The sequence below is a fragment of the Xyrauchen texanus genome, chromosome 1 (assembly GCF_025860055.1).
Source record: "Xyrauchen texanus isolate HMW12.3.18 chromosome 1, RBS_HiC_50CHRs, whole genome shotgun sequence".
Classification (NCBI taxonomy): domain Eukaryota; kingdom Metazoa; phylum Chordata; class Actinopteri; order Cypriniformes; family Catostomidae; genus Xyrauchen; species Xyrauchen texanus.
The window spans coordinates 32958742-32978104 of NC_068276.1; positions in this window are offsets into that span (position 1 = coordinate 32958742).

The window sequence follows — 19363 nt, forward strand, 5'->3', positions numbered from 1 at the left end:
CAACAAACAATCACACTGATGGCCAGCCATCAGACAAGCCATTTGTTTTATATTTGGTCTTTTCAGACCACAATGTATTTACCATATAAATCAAATGGGAAAACAAACACACACACACACACACACACACACACACACATGTTGTGTTTCCATGTTTTATGGGGACTTTCCATAGACATAATGGTTTTTATACTGTACAAACTTTATATTCTATCCCCTAAACCTAACCCTACCCCTAAACCTAACCCTCACAGAAAACTTTCTGCATTTTTACATTTTCAAAAAACATAATTTAGTATGATTTATAAGCTGTTTTCCTCATGGGGACCGACAAAATGTCCCCACAAGGTCAAAAATTTCGGGTGTGTGCGGTCTTAATGTATTGATAATCTTCAACATTACGGTTCTTTTTAACTTTTTGGTGTAAATTATAATAACGCTGCTGCAGCCTCTCTACTCTATTTCGGAGCTGCTACACACACACGCACACACACACACACACACACACACACACACATACACATACACAAAGAGTAGCTATGTTAATGTGGTACATGTTACCAATGCTGAGAGGTCAAAATTTAAATAAAAAAATAAACCTAATAAACCTCGCAATTTTCCCTGAGCGCTATAGGCAGCAAGGATGGTGACAGGTCCACCTGCATTTGAGCCACATGTGTGCTGTTTCATTGATATCAAACACAGCCCCTTGATGACAGCCTTCCCTGCTTTCTTCACAGCCATTGGATAAAATAATTTTATTGACATTTTAGAATTGTTTCCAGTTTGATATTGAGTTTATATTGTGACTTTGCTGTTGTAAACATTTCTGTTGCTACTCTAGAAACAACAATCTTTTAAAAAAATAATATTTTAATAACAATTGTAAAAAAACAAACTGATAAGGTGTGTCGATCAGAGTAATAGTTTTGATAAAATCCTAACGATACCCATCCCTACTTATAAGGCAACTATAATGCAAACTGCTGGAATTACTAAAGTCAGCAAGAAAATAATCAGACTCTTTCTATGATATCACCCTCTATCAGACACTGAGGGAGAGACGAGCATCCCTAAACAGTGAGTGAATGAGTAACACAAAGATGGGTGGTTGGTGGACGGTGCTGGAGTGGGTGTGGATGAGGGCAGTGCCACGATAAGTAGGGGTTGCAGTTTTTTTGTTTTTGTTGTTTTATTAAATAAATAAAACAAAAATAATTAAGAGTAAGAAAAAGCTCTTTACTAGAATATTAGTAGCAAAGTCTGTTGCACCCCAATTTGGAAAATGCACCAACAATTTGGAAAATGTTGTCCCCCAGTCCATAAATCCTTATAGTGGCCCTAGAATAGAACAACATTACCCCAAAACCTCAGTGTTTTCTGAATTAGTGGGAGAGATTGTGTTTGGCTTAATTGGAGAGAGTCTTTGCCTTAGTTCTGCTTTCTGCCCTTTATGTAAAGAACTCCTCCTTTCCAAACATCTCTGCACTGCTTAGTGCAGGTTCAGTGATGCTATACCTTTCCCGGCTTAACCTCAGATGTTTATCACGGATAGAGAAAGACGTAAAAGAATTAAAAAGACTAGACCTTTTTCTAATTCCCTCATCCAGTCGCTGTGATATATGATCTTGTCTAAAACTCACATTCATCCTGTGTGACTGAATTATACAGTAAAATGGGAAACAAACCAGCATTCTAATATTGCTTGGAGAATAAAAATGCAATTGAAGTGTAAGTGAAAACACACTTGTACTGTAAAAATAGTTGCATAGAGTTCAGCTGCCTATTCTTGCTTGTTATAAATGGTTTCAATCTTTGTCCAGATAATTTCTTTAATAATTTCTTCATCATGTCGTAAGCTGAAAAAAGCAAGTAGATAGTGGGATGCTGTACTTGTCTTTAGGGCTACACTATTAGGTTAAAATGATAATCATAAATATTTATCTTAAAATCATACTCATGATTATTTTGTCAGACAGACAGAGCAACACACATATGGTGCATCCGGAAAGTATTCACAGCGCTTCACTTTTTCCACATTTTGTTATTTTACAGCCTTATTCAAAAATAGATTAAATTCATTATATTCCTCAAAATTCTACAAACAATACCCCATAATGACATCATGAAAGAAGTTAGTTTGAAATCTTTGCAAATGTATTAAAAATAAAAAAACGTCTCGGGTTACATGTGTAACCCTTGTTCCCTGAAAAAAGCGGAACGAGATGCTGCGCTTTTGCTAAGCGCTACGGGGAACAATCTTGCATTGTGAACAGCTGTGAATTTGTGTGAAACACGTCAATGAACATTGACCTGAATTTATAACCTTGGCTGGTGATGATCATTAGATGCACCTGTGGCCAGGCTATAAAATAGAGGCGTCACCAGCGTGTCGACAGATACCTTTTTCTGAAGAGCAGTCCTGGGACATCCCAGTGCGGCAAAAAAGCACAGCATCTCGTTCCGCTTTTTTCAGGGAACAAGGGTTACACATGTAACCCTAGACGTTCCCTTTACAGAAAGCTTCACTTTGATGCTGCGCTTTTGCTAAGCGCTACGGGGAACGCAATACCCACGCCGCCACACTGGGGCTGTCCGGACCCCTACGGTTGTGAAGTGTGCTCACAAAAACACGAGAGGTCCCAGACATGAGCTTGATGTCGACTCAAGGGCGTAAGAGCCTGGAGTAGCAGAAACATCTAGCCCATAGAGTTCGATGAACGTGTGCGGAAAGGACCAGCCTGCCGCATCACGAACGTGTTCAGGCATGAGCCTGCCATAAAAAACTGAAGAGTGTGTGTGGAGAGGACCAGCCTGCCGCGTCACAAACTTGTTCAGTCATGAGTTTGGGATGTCGACTCAAGGACGTAAAAGCCCGGAGTAGCATGAACATCCAAACGATAAAATCTGATGAATGTGTGTGGAGAGGACCAGCCTGCCGCATCACAAACTTGTTCAGACATGAGCTTGAGATGTCGACTCAAGGACGTAAGAATCCGGAGTAGCAGAAACATCTAACCCATGAAGTTCGATGAACGTGTGCGGAAAGGACCAGCCTGCCGCATCATGAACGTGTTCAGGCATGAGCCTGCCATAAAAAACTGAAGAATGTGCGTGGAGAGGACCAGCCCGCCGCGTCACAAACCCGTTCAGGCATGAGCTTGGGATGTCGACTCAAGGACGTAAGAGCCCGGAGTAGCATGAACATCCAAACTATAAAATCTGATGAATGTGTGCGAAGAGGACCAGCCTGCCGCATCACAAACCTGCTGCAGAGGGACCCCTCTAGCCAAGGCTTTAGAGGCAGCGACCTCTCTGGTGGAGTGAGCCCTGACACCTACTGGCGAAGCTTGACCGCGCGCCTCATAGGCCAGGGCAATAGCATCCCTCACCCAATGTGACATAGTCTGCTTGGTAGCGGCTGCCCCCCTGTTGCGGCCCCCAAAGCATACAAATAATTGCCCAGACTTATGCCACTGGCTAGTGCGGTGGACATAAGTCTGAAGGGCACGGACTGGGCAGAGGCCGTGAAGACTTTCCTGCTCCGGCGTTAAAAACGGTGGGGAGCAGAAGGCTTCCAGAGTGACAGGGTGTAGTGTCGAAAAGGGCACCTTAGGAAGGTAGTCAGGATGAGGATGCAGGATAGCTTTGGCCATACCTGGGGCAAACTCTAAATAGGCTGGCAAAACAGACAGAGCCTGTAGATCCCCGATTCTCTTAAGAGAGGTAATCGCCACAAGAAAAACCAGCTTGAGAGTCAGAAGTCTGTCAGACGCTGACTCTAGAGGTTCAAAGGGGGTTTCAGCCAGACCCTCCAGGACTATTGCTAAGTCCCATGAGGGAGTTCTGGTCCTAACAGGAGGCCTCAGTCAGCCTGGCTCCACCGAATGAAGCGAGCGAGTAGAGGGTGCCTCCCAAAGGCGCCCGTCCATCAAGGCGTGGCAAGTCGAAATGGCGGCACATAAACCCTGAGTAGCGGGGCATATGCCTGCTGACAGTTTTTCCTGCAGAAAGTCCAGAACTGAAACAATTTGGCAGTTAACTGGATCTGCACCATGTAAACTGCACCACTTTTCGAAGACACCCCATTTATTGGTGTAGATTCTTCTGGTGGAGGGAGCCCTAGCACTAAGAATGGTCTCGATAACTTCAGGCGACAGCCCTGTGTCCCTCAGTTGGTACCCTTCAGGGGCCAAACATGAAGTTTCCACAATTCGGGCCGGGGATGAAATATCGTCCCCTGTGCCAGAGACAGAAGGTCCCTCCTGTCCGGAATCGCCCAAGGCGAGCCGTCGAGGAGAGATATAATTTCTGAGAACCAAATCCTGTTCGGCCAGCGAGGCACTATCAGTAAGAGGCAAGACCCTTGCTGGCGAACTCCCGGGAGCAGAGAAACCGGGGGAAAAGCATACAGACACATTCTGGGCCATGTATGCGCCATCGCGTCCAGACCCAGGGGGGGCTGGGTGACTCAGAGAGAAGTAGAGGGGACTTTGCGCAGTCTCTTGAGAGGCGAAGAGGTCCACTTCTGCTCTGTAAAATCTCTCCCAAATTTGTTGTACTACCTCAGGGTGGAGTTTCCACTCGCCCCTCGGTATGTTTTGTCTGGACAGAAAATCTGCTCCCACATTTAGGTGTCCAGGGATGTAAATTGCCCTGAGTGACAGGAGCTTGCCCTGGGCCCAAAGGAGAATCCGACGTGCCAGCAAATTCAGGTGGCGAGAATGTAGACCTCCTTGATGGTTTATGTAGGAGACTGCTGCTATGTTGTCCACACGCACAAGGATATGGCAGCCTCTCAGATGTCGGAGGAAGTATTTCAGGGCCAGAAATACTGCCATCAGCTCGAGGCAGTTGATGTGCCAATCGAGCTGATGACCCTCGGGCTGGACGACCACTTAAGATCGCACCCCAACCCGTCAGAGAGGCGTCTGTCGTTAGCATCCTGCGACGACATGACGCACCGAGAGTGGGACCCAAGGTAAGGAACCAGGGTCTGAACCACACAGAAAGGGAACAAAGCGCTCGGCCTTATTTGCCTTAGGGGACTGGCCCTTGGATGAAATCCCCTGGCTTTTAGCCACAGCTGAAATGGTCTCATATGGAGAAGGCCCAAAGGAATCACCGTGGATGCAGACGCCATGAGACCTAGTATTCGTTGATACTGATGAACAGTGCAACATTGACCTAGCCTGAGATTGCTCAGGGAGTTCTGGATGGACCTGACATGAGCGGGAGACAACTGTGCCTGCATCGTGATCGAGTTCCATATAATCCCTAGATAGGTAATTTCCTGGGTTGGAGAAAGAACGCTCTTTTGGTTTTTGAGTCTCAGACCCAGAGAACCTAGATGAGCCAAGACGATATCCCTGTGCTGAACTTCCAGTTCTTGAGATTGTGCTAGTATCAGCCAGTCGTCTAAATAATTCAGAATGCGGATGCCCTGGCGTTGCAAAGGAGCCAGTGCTGCATCCATGCATTTTGTGAATGTGTGGGGTGATAGGGCTAGGCCGAATGGAAGAACCCGATACTGGAAGGCTTCATCCCCGAAAGCGAACCTCAGGAACTTCCTGTGCTGTGGCAGAATTCCAATATGGAAATATGCGTCCATGAGATCGATCGTGACCAGCCAATCGTGATTTTGGATCTGAGACACGACCGACTTGACAGTTAGCATCTTGAACTTGAACACCCTGACCGAGCGGTTCAAGCCTCGAAGATCTAGAATCGGACGCAACCCCCCACCCTTCTTGGGAACCAGGAAGTATCTGCTGTAATAGCCTGACTCTTTCTCTGGAAGGGGAACATGTTCTATGGCCCCTTTTGCCAAGAGATTTTGCAGTTCTCTCCACAGTAGACATGCCTGCTCCGGCCTTACGGTAGTGGAAACCACGCCGTTGAAACGCGGAGGGCGGCGAGCGAATTTAATTCTGTAGCCTCTTTCTACTGTCTTTAGAACCCACACAGAAATACCTGGCAGAAGTTTCCACGCTGCCAGGTTCTCTGAGATGGGTACTAATTTCAACACTTCCTGTTGAGGGGATGTTGAGTGTTCCGTGTCCTGGATTAAGGCAGGAAGCAACGGTACACCCAACTCTTTGTTGGAAGCCTCTATCACCCGAAACACCAAAGGCGGCGGGAGTGAAGAGGTTTCGTGAGGGTATCGGGAGGGCCGAAGTGGATGATACACGCGCACCGTCCCGAAGGGAACTACCCTCACAAAGTTGGGTACAAGACCGTCAGGGCTTCTTTCTTTTAGAAATCACAGCCCTGAGGTCTTTCTTGGGCGGCTGCTGAGGGCGACGTGCCTGTCCCCAGTCCCTACGAGGGGGAGCACGACTCGCCATGCTCTGTTTTTGAGCCTCTCTCCTAGCAGAATCAGGGCGAGACTGGGTGGCCGACGGCCCTGCCCCCTGAGTGCGGCGAGGAAGAAACTGCCCAAAGGCTTCCTCATGGCTTTTCGCCTCCTGGAATCTGGAGATAACCGTATTCATGGCGTCTCCGAAGAGACCAGAAGGCGAAACTGGGGCATCGATTAAGAAAACTCTGTCCCTATCTCGGATGCCTGACAGGTTAAGCCATAAATGCCTCTCCGTACTGACCAAAGCGGACATAGACCGGCCAATGGCACGGGCTGACTGCTTGGTCGCGCGGAGAGACAAATCCGTAGCTCGACGAAGCTCTGAAAAGGCCTCTTCGTCGAGAGTTTTACCCGCACTCAGATCTTTTAGCAGGTCAGCCTGGTACGCCTGTAACACAGCCTGACCTGCCGCTTGATAAGCCCTCCCCACTAGCATGGAGGTAGTTCTGCATGGCTTAGAGGGGAGAGCAGGTTTTTTCAAAGACGATGCCGAACCCGGTGAGAGATAACCCGCAAGTGTCTCTTCGACCGGCGGCATCCTTGAATACCCTCGCGCCTCAGCACCCACGATAGTTGAATATAACGACGTCGAGGGCACGTGAGCGCGAGGTATAAGGTTTCCTCCACGAACGAGCAAGCTCATCGTGGAGGTCATTAAAGAAGGGAAGGGACTGATGAGGTGTTCCCTTCCCTTGGCCATCAGACAGAAATCTATCCTCTAACTTGGAGCGTTTGGGGGTTTCGTGGTCACGTGGCCAGTCTAATTGAAGTCTGGCCACAGCACGAGTAACCACATCGAGTAACTCCTCAGAGGATTTTGTGTCATGCTTAGAGTGCTCGGATGTGGGTAACTCGAAATCTATAGATCCAAGAGAATCGCGTCCCCCTCCTGAACTGAAGAGGCGCCGGAGCGCGCTTCAAGATCACGAGAAGGACCAGCCGTATCTGGGGAGAGAGTGAGCGAAAGGGACGCACCCGTCTCTCGCTCCTCAGCCAGATCCATACGAGAGCCCCACGAATGAAGTGTGGGTGCTGGCTCTCGGAAGTAAGCGAGGTGAGCGTGAAGCATCCCGACCAAAAGAAGGTCACAATGCGCGCACCCGGCCCGCCCCAGCGCGAGAGCCACGTGCTCTTCCCCCAAACAAACAAAGCAAAACTCATGCGTGTCCTTGTTCGTCATGAAACGTTGACAAGGAAACATGCATCGTTTGCTCTGTTTCTCCGCCATTCTCTTTTTTTTATATATATATATATATATATATATATATATATATATATATATATATATAATCTCTTTCAGAGCAGAGAGAGAAAGGAAAGAAAGTTCTGCGCACTGCCTAACAATATCTAATTCCTAATAAAGAGGGAATAAAGTTTTCTTAGCAGGTTGTGAGACACACAGCACAGTATGCTCTGAATGAAAAATATCTGTCGACACGCTGGTGACGCCTCTATTTTATAGCCTGGCCACAGGTGCATCAATTGATCATCACCAGCCGAGGCTATAAATTCAGGTCAATGTTCATTGACGTGTTTCACACAAATTCACAGCTGTTCACAATGCAAGATTGTTCCCCGTAGCGCTTAGCAAAAGCGCAGCATCAAAGTGAAGCTTTTTGTAAAGGGAACACATGTACATAAGTATTCACAGCCTTTGCCATGACACTCAAAATTGAGCTCAGGTGCATCCTGTTTCCACTGATCATCCTTGAGATGTTTCTTCAGTTTGATTGGAGTCCACCTGTGGTAAATTCAGTTGATTTGACATGATTTGGAGAGGCAGACACCTGTTTATATAAGGTCCCACAGTTAACAGTGCATGTCAGAGCACAAACCGAGCCATGAAGTCCAAGTAATTGTCTGTAGACCTCCAAGACAGGATTGTATCAAGGCACAGATCTGGGGAAGGGTACAGAAACATTTCTGCAGTATTGAAGGTCCCAATGAGCACTTTGGCATCCATCAAGTTTGGAACCACCAGGACTCTTCCTAGAGCTGGCCGCCCGGCCAAACTGAACGATCGGGGGAGAAGGGCCTTAGTCAGGGAGGTGACCAAGAACCTGATGGTCACTCTGACAGAGCTCCAGTGTTTCTCTGTGGAGGGAGGAAAACCTTACAGAAGAACAACCATATCTGCAGCACTCCACCAATCAGGCCTGTATGGTAGAGTGGCCTGACAGAAGCTACTCTTCAGGAAAAGGCACATGACAGCCTGCCTGGAGTTTGCCAAAAGGCACCTGAAGGACTCTCAGACCTTGAGAAACAAAATTATCTGTTCTGATGAAACAAAGATTGTGATGGACTGGCGACCTGTCCAGGGTGTCCCCCGCCTTTCGCCCAATGTTAGCTGGGATAGGCTCCAGCCCCCCGCGACCCTGTACACAGGATAAGCGGTTGACGATGGATGGATGGATGGATGAAACAAAGATTGATCTATTTGGCCTGATTGGCAAGCGTCATGTCTGGAGGAAACCAGGCACCCCTCATCACCTGGACAATACATCCCTACAGTGAAGCATGATGGTGACAGCATCATGCTGTGGGGATGTTTTTCCAGTGGCAGGAACTGGGAGACTAGTCCAGATCAAGGGAAAGATGAATGCAACAATGTAGAGACATCCTTGATGAAAACCTGCTCCAGAGCGCTCTGGACCTCAGACTGGGACAAAGGTTCATCTTCCAATAGGACAATGACCCTAAGCACACAGCCAAGATAACAAACGAGTGGCTATGTGAAAACTTTGTGAATGTCCTCGAGTGGCTCAGCCAGAGCCCAGACTTGAACCTGAATGAACATCTCTGGTGAGATCTGAAAATGGCTGTGCACTGACGCTTCCCATCCAACCTGATGGAGCTTGAGAGGTCCTCCAAAGAAGAATGGGAGAAACTGCCCAAAAATAGGTGTGCCAAGCTTGTAGCATCATACTCAAAAATACTTGAGGCTGTAATTGGTGCCAAAGGTGCTTCAACAAAATATTGAGCAAAGGCTGTGAATACTTATATATAATAATTTTTGGAATAAGGCTGTAACTTAACAAAATGTGGAAAAAGTGAAGCGCTGTGAATACTTTCCAGATGCACTGTGCAAGTTACTGTGTATATTTATGAGCGTGTTTGTTTTTGAAACAGATCGGTCAGTAGTGAACTTTTGAAGAGAGTGTGATAAGTCTGTTGAAGTGAAAATGGACTGAAAGATGTTGTGATTTGGTCTATCATCTGTAGTAACAGCCCATAATGATAATGAACAGCAGTTTGTAACTTTGCCTGGCTGATAATTTTTGCCTGCTAGCTCACTAATACCACAAAACGATTGTGCTTAATAAACAGTGATTGTGGTTAAAATATGATTAATTGTGCAGCCCTACTTGTCTTGTTATCTGGTCAGCAGATTACCATTAAGTATTCTCTAACATAAAATCAGAGAATAAAGTTTATATCAATCTAATAGTGTGGTGTCGTTCAGGAATAAGGAGAGGAGCAGCCATGCAGAATGTGTACAATAGACTCTTTGTTATCTATTATATTAAGTGGTATTTCTTTAGAATAGAAACAGACATACTGTAGGAACACACAATGTCACTATCATCCCCTCATTAACTTTGTTGTTTGGGGGTCACCCTCTCTCCCTCAGATTATGACAGGAGAACACATTCATTGCTACTAAATCTATACATGCAGCCTTCTCTCCAAGAACATATGAAGTTTCTCTATATTACACATTCTGCTGAATCCTCTCTCTCTCTCTCTTTCTCTCCTTCTCTCTCATTATCCAAAGCAATTTTACCAAAGGATTTAACCACTGGAGTTATATTCTTTGTTTCCTTTATGTGATTGTTGGAGCTACAAGGTCTGATCACCTTGCATTGTCTGGACCTACAAGAGTTGAAATATTCTTCCAAAAATATTTGGCTGGGATTTTTATCTGGGATGTATGAGTGTGAGTAAATTATGAGAGACTTTTCATTTGTTGGTGAAATATCCCTTTAACGATAATAATAAACTTTATTTAGCACCTTTTAAAACAGTTTATGAAGTGCTTTAAAGAGGACACGTGTACAGTACAAATGACTGATTGTGCAGCTTTAGGCCTAATGAGCTGCTGAATACACAATGCAATTAGGTCTGACATGATTTTCCTCTCTAGATCACAAGTTATGCCCATCAGTCTCTCAGACAGATAGCAAAGCAATGTGAACCTTACAACTATACTTTACCTCTACCAACATTGCACTTTAAAAAGATTATGGCATTTGTACATGACTGTGTTTGACATTATAGGTGTATTTATTAGTGTAAAAGTAGTACTAAATGCCACCTAGAAACTCATATAATAACTGTACCATTTTAGTATTTAACTTTTAGGTGTTTTGCGGTCTGGTTTCTCTACATTTAAATAACTCATCAAAATAATTTGTTGTAAAAGTTGGAGATGCAAATTTGATTGAAAATGAAAGCCCATCCAAGATAAGATGGTGAATTTCAGATTTAGTTTTCTAAGACGAATGCAATTCAATTGTAATCACTTCCTCCTATGCACAGTGTATTGTGGGGAAAGTTTAATACAATTTGAATGACTGCTGGAAGAATCGTCCATTATTTCAGATTGTAGCCAGCAGCTGTTGATGTATTCACTGTTATGTGTTTACTTATTTGTCTGAGTTTGTGTGTGTGTGTGTGTTAGCTGGGGTGTGTATGTTGTAGTGACAGTGGTTTAGAGCATCAGTGGTTTCCCTTGCTAAACCAGAATGGTTTGGGCCACGCTGCAGATGCATAGTTAATAAGATTTTCTGCTGAGGTCTGCCAGTGGCTGCATCCCCCAAACGAGAGCTGACACACACTGAAATCCCATCTGCTTTGAATGATGGGAGAGGGCAGCCTTTTTAAAGGTGCTCCATTGCCCCCCAGTAGTCTGGCCCTAAAGGTGACACCTCAACACCTTTGTCTCCTAATCATCCATGGCCTACTGACCTCAGAGGGACAGCACAGGGAGCATGGGTCTAATGGTGAACCATCTTAGTGAGTTAGTGAGCACTTAGCCCCAGCCTGGGCCTCTGGAAAGAATATGTTTAAAAAATACGTTTTTAAGCACATGATTCACATTTTGCCTGAACAGTATTTAAAATAAATGTGAAATACACTCCCTAAATTATTTTAGCCTATTTTTTTATTTAATTATTTCAATTTTTAACAGATTTTAATCAAATTGAATAGTGAAATACTTATTGAAAAATATCATAATAAAACTTAAAATATTTCATTTTTTACTTTTGTTATAGATCACTACATTTGTTGTGAAATTGAAATATTTAATATTTTGAGTGTATGAATAATCACTGAATGTTTTTCAAAAGCTTGGATTTTAATAGTTAATCAAGTTTGTTAAGATTAATTATGTTTTTATATTTTTAATTTTTTTTTATCCCATTTTCTCCCAGTTTGGAATGCCCAATTTTGACTACTTAGTAGGTCCTCGTGGTGGTGCGGTTACTCACCTCAATCTGGGTGGTGGAGTACAAGTCTCAGTTGCCTCCTTTTCTGAGACTGTCAATCTGTGCATCTTATCATGTGCAGAGGTGGAAAGAGTACTGAAAAATCATAATCATGTTTGATGTATGTGAAAACATGTAGTTTGAGTAAAATTACCTGTCCAGTTAAATGAATTGTAGCTCATTTAAAAGTACTCATGAGTAGTGAGTATTGAGTACTGAGTTGCAAAACCTATGCCCCATTATAATGAACATTTTAGGCCAACTTTTAAAATACATAAATTATCTCAAATAAACACTACATGAATCTGATTCCAAAAATATAAGGGAGACATGATAACTGAAATGAAAAGATTAAAAAGTTATTTTCAATACACTGATCACTATTTTAAATTTGAATGTATGAAACAATTACATTAAAATCAGTTTATGTGTAGGGTCTAAATTTCCCTTAATGCTGGCAGAGCATTATTGTTGTGCATAAAACATGTTCAAACAATTCAAGGAATTAAAAAAAAAAATGCTAAATAAGCAGGATCACTTGGCACGTCATGTCCTGCAGAATAGAGGATGTAGAGCAGGAGTGTGAAAAGTGGTTTGGTACAGGGGCTACATCATGATTAATAAGGAATAATGAAAACCCAAAAATGAAAATACTCTCATAATTTACTCACCCTCAGCCATCCTGGATGTGTATGACTTTCTTTCTTCTTCAAAACACAAATTAAGATTTTAGAAGAATATCTCAGTTCTTTTGGTCCATACAATGAAAGTGAATTGGTGCTAAAACATTGAAGCTCCACAAATTACATAAATTAGCATAAAAGTAAATCCATGTCTTCAGAAGCGATATGATAGATGTGGTGAAAAGCAGATCCATTTTTAATTCCTTTTTTTACTAAGTCTTCTACCTGCTCAGTGAATCTCCTCTTTAAATGTAACTTTCTTCTTGTGTTTTTGGTGATTCACTTTCTTCATGCATATCACCACCTACTGGGCAGAGAGAGAGAAGCAAAAATTGACTTAAATATTGATCTTTTTCTCACCCACACCTGTCATATAAATTCTGAAGTAATAGATTATACCACTGGAGTTGTATGTATTACTTTTATGCTGCTTTCATGTGCTTTTTGGAGTGTCAACATTTTGGCACCCCTTCACTTACTGTACATTGAATGGACCTACAGAGCTGACATATTCTTCTTTAAATCTTAATTTGTGTTCTGAAGAAAGAAAGTCAGACAGATGGCATGAGGGTGAGAAAATGATGACAGAATTTTCATTTTTGTGTGAATTATTTAATTAAGTAGCACATGGGGGGTCACATTGTCATCCTTTTGAGATATTATGTTCAACATTGATTTAGTTCTGGTATCTTTTAAGCCCAGAAATATTTGTTTCCTATCTGTCACTCACTCGACGTTGTGTCGATTAGTTGACACTAGGGGTCACCCTTGGGAGCCCAGACATCTCTGATCTTTGAGAAAAGGCAAATTTGAATTGGCATGTGGGCTTTGCAGCCACTCCCCTGGACATACGGGTATAAAAGGAGTACCACTTGCAAACACACACTCAGATTTCTTCTTCGGAGCCGAGCAGACACATTCACTGAGCTGAATCCTTCCTGCCGTTCCATTCATCTCTCCTCTGCTGAAAGTTTCTGGATCTATGACGAATTACAGCGGTTCTCCCCCTCACACACTACAGTTGTGACAAGCAACACCCCTGGGCTCTTCGGCAGTACAGCAGAGCCTTTTATATATATATATATACATATATATATATATATATATATATATATATATATATATATATATACATACACACACACATACATATATATATATATATATATATATATATATATATATATATATATATATATATATATCACTAAAATAGTATATCATTCTCTAAAAGAGTGGCACAAACTGTCATTTTCAAGATGCCCTTTCGATTGTGTGTAATTCCTGGTTGTGGTTGATTTCTCTCCGCCTCTTACGGCAACGATCGCTGCTTTACGTGCTTGGGTGCACGCTCACGTTGAGTCAGCATTCATGGATGGTTCATGCCCTCTTTGCGAGGACATGACCATGGCTACATTGTGGTCACGGCTCACCTTCGTAAGAGGGTAAGCCACCTCAGCGGCTCCCCGACTCGGTCCTTCTATCTACGGTTATGAGGCGGTGTCAGTTATCACTGGGGATGATATGGGGACATCAATGGGAGCCTCTCCACCGGGTATTCCCCCACGGACCCCTCACGCTCAAATGCTCCGTCCGTGCACCTGTGCCAACAAAGCGCGGCCAATTGGTGGAGTCGCCTGAGAATCCCATCCAGAGCCTGTAGGCTAACGTTATCACTGATGGCTAAAGCCTACAGCGCTGCTGGGCACACCGCTTCTGCCTTGCATGCCATGGTGCTCCTGCAGGTGCACCAAGCCAATGCACTAAGAGTAGGGTAGTCCTGACCAGGGAATTATGCAGGAGCTGCACTCTGTGACCGACTTTGTCACGGCGCGCTCTCGGGCAGGCGAACGCCACCTTTGGCTCAACCTGGTTGAGTCGAGGTTTGTTTCCTTGATGCCCCCATCTCCCAGGTTGGGCTGTTTGGCGACACCGTTGGAGACTTCGCCCAGAAGTTTTCAATGGTAAGAATGCAGATGGAGGCCATGCAGCTTATCCTGCCCCGGCGGAGCCACAGACACTGCACTCCATCTAGTCGTCGCCCTGGGCATCCCCTTGCGGTGGCAACACCAGCTCTGCCACAGCCTGCCACCCGGGGCTGGCCTCGGCGTGGAGCTACCGGCAGACCACTGATGCCACCCGCCTTATGGCCGGCCGCCAAGGACCCCAAGAAGGCTTTGATATGCCGCTGAGACGGGCATCTCCGGGACTCAGGAAACTGCAATACATGAGCAAATGGAAGTGGACGTCCACATCCTCAACTATCTTGATGACTGGCTAATCCTACCTCACTCGTGGGACATGTTGTGTGCACACAGGTACCTGGTGCTCAGGCACCTCAACCGTTTGGAACTTGGTCAACTGGAAAAAGAGCAAGCTCACCCTGGTTCAGAGCATCTCTTTTCTCGGTATGGAGTTAGACTCGGTTTCGATGACAGCGCGCCTCATCAACGAGCGTGCACAGTCAGTGCTGCCCTGTCTGTATGTGTTCAGACAAAATATGCTGCTCCCACTGAAATCCTTTCAGAGGCTCCTGGGGCATATGGCAACCTCAGCGATGGTCACGCCACTTGGATTGATGTATATGAGACCACTTCAGCACTGGCTGCAAACTCGAGTCGAGAGATGAGCATGGCACGATAGCACATACCGCGTTCTAATCACGCAGGCTTATCGCCGTCTATTAGGTCTCGTTCCCTCCATCAGGGACCAGAGGTTATATCAGTAACAATGACGTTTTCTCATTCTAATGCATGATGCACAATTGTCTGAAGATTGTGACTGGTGGAATTTTCTGCTGAAGTATTGCTCTGCTAATGTTGATCTTTATAAAGGCTGATCATAATTATAAATTATTTTATCATCTCTACTTTCCTGGTAATTTATTATACCAATTAACACACTCTCTACATCAGGGGTCAGTATTATTACAAAACTAACAATATTAATGTGTGTATATATATATATATATATATATATATATATATATATATATATATATATATATATATATAATTATTATTATTAAAAATGTCACTATTTTATTCTATTACATTAATACTTCTAAAGCTACTAAAGTTATTCAGCCAATGGTAGTGAGTGGCTTTCTTGTTTCCTTGTTAGTGTTGTTTATTAATAGCCTTTATATGACATATTAGACAGTGAGTGGTCTATTTGGTTACATGTACACTTCAAGTCCAACAGTTTGATGCAAATGTTTAAATTCACTTTAGACATAAACGACTGTGTTTACATTTATCCTCATCAAGACGGGCATTTGCAAAAATATGAAGTGTATTTGACCAATTATATAACCGCATTAGTGCTCAAACATTAGCTGCCTGTCAATCAAACAGCACGCAGCTACAGATGTCAGGAAATAAAAAGTAAATCTTATATATTTCATCTAGTTCAAACAACCCATGGTGCTCTTGCTATCGCAATCATTGTAACGAACTCCCCTGTTCTAGATGTAAAACATAGGATAAATATAAAATACTACTCAAAAGTTTGATGGAGGACATGTCTCTTTATTCAGATAAACATCTAGATCATTTTATTGTCCAGCCCTATTGATAACATTGCATTAATCTCTCACAGCAGTAAAATAATCTCAGTGATAGATAGTTAAATTACAGGCTACTTTGTAGACACATAGAATCTAGTTAGCAGAAATATGAAATTTACCTTGATATGTTTCTTCAAATTAGAGGCAAGATTTATGCTGATATCTGGCTTGAGCAAGTTAAACTCACATGACACAGTCATGCAATTGGCCTTATTCACTGCGAAAAGCCTTTCCTTCCCTGATGTTCAGCTGTGAAATGTGCACCACAGATGGTGACAGATCTGCAGCTGCCGTTCAAGTTTTTTACGTGTGATTTGATATGACGGGTGTCATGAGACTCTCCCTAGCCAATCACGTTGGTAGATAAAAATAAAATCAGGACAGGGAAGTAGCGAACACTGACGTTGGGAAAATAGCATAGTAAAAGTACAGTTACTGCAATTAAAATTTACTCAATTAAAAGTATAAATATTTTAAACTACGTTAAAAAGTTACATTTGGGGAAAATATATATATATATATATCTCTACGGAGACTACACATATGGAGTCTCTTGCTACTCTCTGCGATCCATGCACAACTTACCATGCGCTGGATAAAAATCAGGGTTAAAGATGTCAGCGGGCCATGGTCACATCGTTTGTGTAGCCAATCAGATGACTTTTTTGCCTGTCAATCACTGTGTGTATTAACAGAGCAGCCATATATGTTTGTGCCAGTACGATGCCGGTACGGTCTCCTGCTCCTGCAAAGTGCTCAGGGTCAGACTGTATAATGCTCAAGGGGACCCTCCCCTTTAAATAGCTACAAATCTTTGCTACACTAAATAGAGAAAATATATTTCATAAAACATGCTTAGCCTACTTAATTACACATGGAACTCAGCTCACAGTGTTTCAAGTGTTGCTTGGTTACCTTTATTTTTAAATTGGGACAACAAGGGGTGAATTAAATAAACAGCTGTGGCACTGCTGTGACTAGCAAGCACAAAACCAGCAAATACAGCATGTGCAAATAACTGGTGCTTTTACCGGGCACAACCCCTCCATGTTTAGAGTGAAGCTCTTTAGCACCAAGAGCTGTTCTAACAGCACTGACTGGTATTACACTCTGATGATGGGACCCTGTAACACCATGGTGCTATCAAATCTCCGAACATGAGGAAAAATAACATTTTAGCAAGAGGGTCAGGTGGAGAAATGGCACCTCTAAATGAGGGTTAAGGCCCTATCATTGTCTGTTATAACGCAGCCTCTCCCTCCTCAAATAATAGCACTGACCTTCGACGGGCTCCGGGCCTGTTAGGGCTTTTGCCGGTGGAGAGGATCTATTGAGGGGGGCCGCTCTGAGCAGCACCGCTCCAAATGGCTTTTTCTTCCCATACAATCAGCTGAAACAGCTGCTGAATGAAAACACTGATTACACATGAAAGGTCCTCTACTGGAGATAGCACATCCACCTGAAGACGAAGGACATCATTCTCTCTGTCTCCATCTCTCCTTTTCTGTCTTTCTCTCTTTCTCCCTGTCCTTGTTGCTATTCCTTTTCAGCCCTTATCTCGCCTTTATATTTATTCACACAACCTTTTCTCTCTGGCTTTCTTTGCTATGTGACTGAGAACTTGATTTGAAATATGTCAGTTATGTGACTAGATTAATATGTAAATGTCTGTACATTTTTTAATTATGTTAGATTAAAATAAATGGTGAATAATCCTGCAGGGAGCATCTTAGCATTTCATGAGAAACACTTATTTCACTGATTCTGTCTTTTTCTCTTTCTTTTCTTTCCTCCCTAACACTCACATGTTTAATGCTTTCCTTTCTTCATTTCCCATTTCTGTTTATCTCATTTTCTTATGCAGTCAATGCAGACCAAGAAATATCTTTGCTATATGTTATGTTTGGAATTGAAAAGAGTAGTAAATTAAGAATGGCATCCATAATACATTTGAGAATGAAAAATAGAGCCTTATTTCCCTTGTGTGTGTGTGCAGCATATATGACAGTAAAAAACAGTTCTATTGATCCTGAGTTTCATTAGGTGAAAGCACCTCCCTGTGAACAACCAAACATCTATCAGCATTACAGAGCAAAGCACAGAAGCTAGACATTTAAAAAATATACAATATATGCCTTTTAAGTAATTATTTAAACATGCCACGGATAATGCATATGAATTGGTTGCTGCAAACAGCTAATTTTAATGACAGATCACATCCGATTGCCTGATTGAGTTTGAGTGGAATGACACACAGTTTCGGAAACATACACACACCCCCATAGATATACAAATTATCTGACAGTGTTGAAAGTGACAGAGTCTTAGAAGAAAGAAGCTGAATCTTTCCCGATTTGCATTAATATGGTGGTGCATACAGCACAGTGCCACTTTGTGGTATGGAGTAAATAATGCTTTCTGAGCCACAAAGGGCTGTTGAGATTCAGTCAACACACATCGGTGTTAAAGAATTTGAAAGATTTTACTTAAAAACCTTTTTATCAGGAAAACATTTCAGTAACACTTTACAATAAGGTTCTATTCATTACCATAAGTCAAGGCATATGCCTCATGAACAAGGGTGTAGATTTGCCTTGAACATATATTTCTCTACTGTCCATTGTACGTGAGTTGTATGTAGGAATTGAATGCAAATTTTAGAATCGATTTCACTAAGCAAAATCCTTGATATGTACATATTACAGCATACATATTAAGAAGTACATACAGGATGAGCCGTGTATTATATAACAAATGAAGCACACTTTCTCATATAGTCATAAATTATACAGTCTAAACACAGTTCCATAGTTAAGAGCTATGAACAAGTGAGAGAGGGGGACAACCTCTTCCTTATAAAGTTTGCAAAAATAATTTTGCTTATGTGTGTGAAATAACATTTTAACTGGCAAAATTGGGTTGTTGGAGTTGTTGGAGTTTTGGCAAGCCATGATTAAGCGGATACATTACTGTCACAATCTTGCAAGACTTATTCAAGCTCCCTGTTCCTGCCGTGAAGTGTTCTGGAGATAAGAGGAGGATGCCAGGTCTCATCAATGGAAGCACTTATCTGAAGAGGAAGAGGGAGAGAGATTGAGCTTCAATCCACACCACGATGGTGTATTATCTTAAACGCTTTGAGGTATTTTCTATAAGAGCAACTCAACTGCTTAGGAATGCTTTTTATGTTTTGCCTGGGAGCTTTTTAGAGTTTCAGGCGAAAACAAACATGAGTGCAGATTAAAAAATTTAATGATTTTTA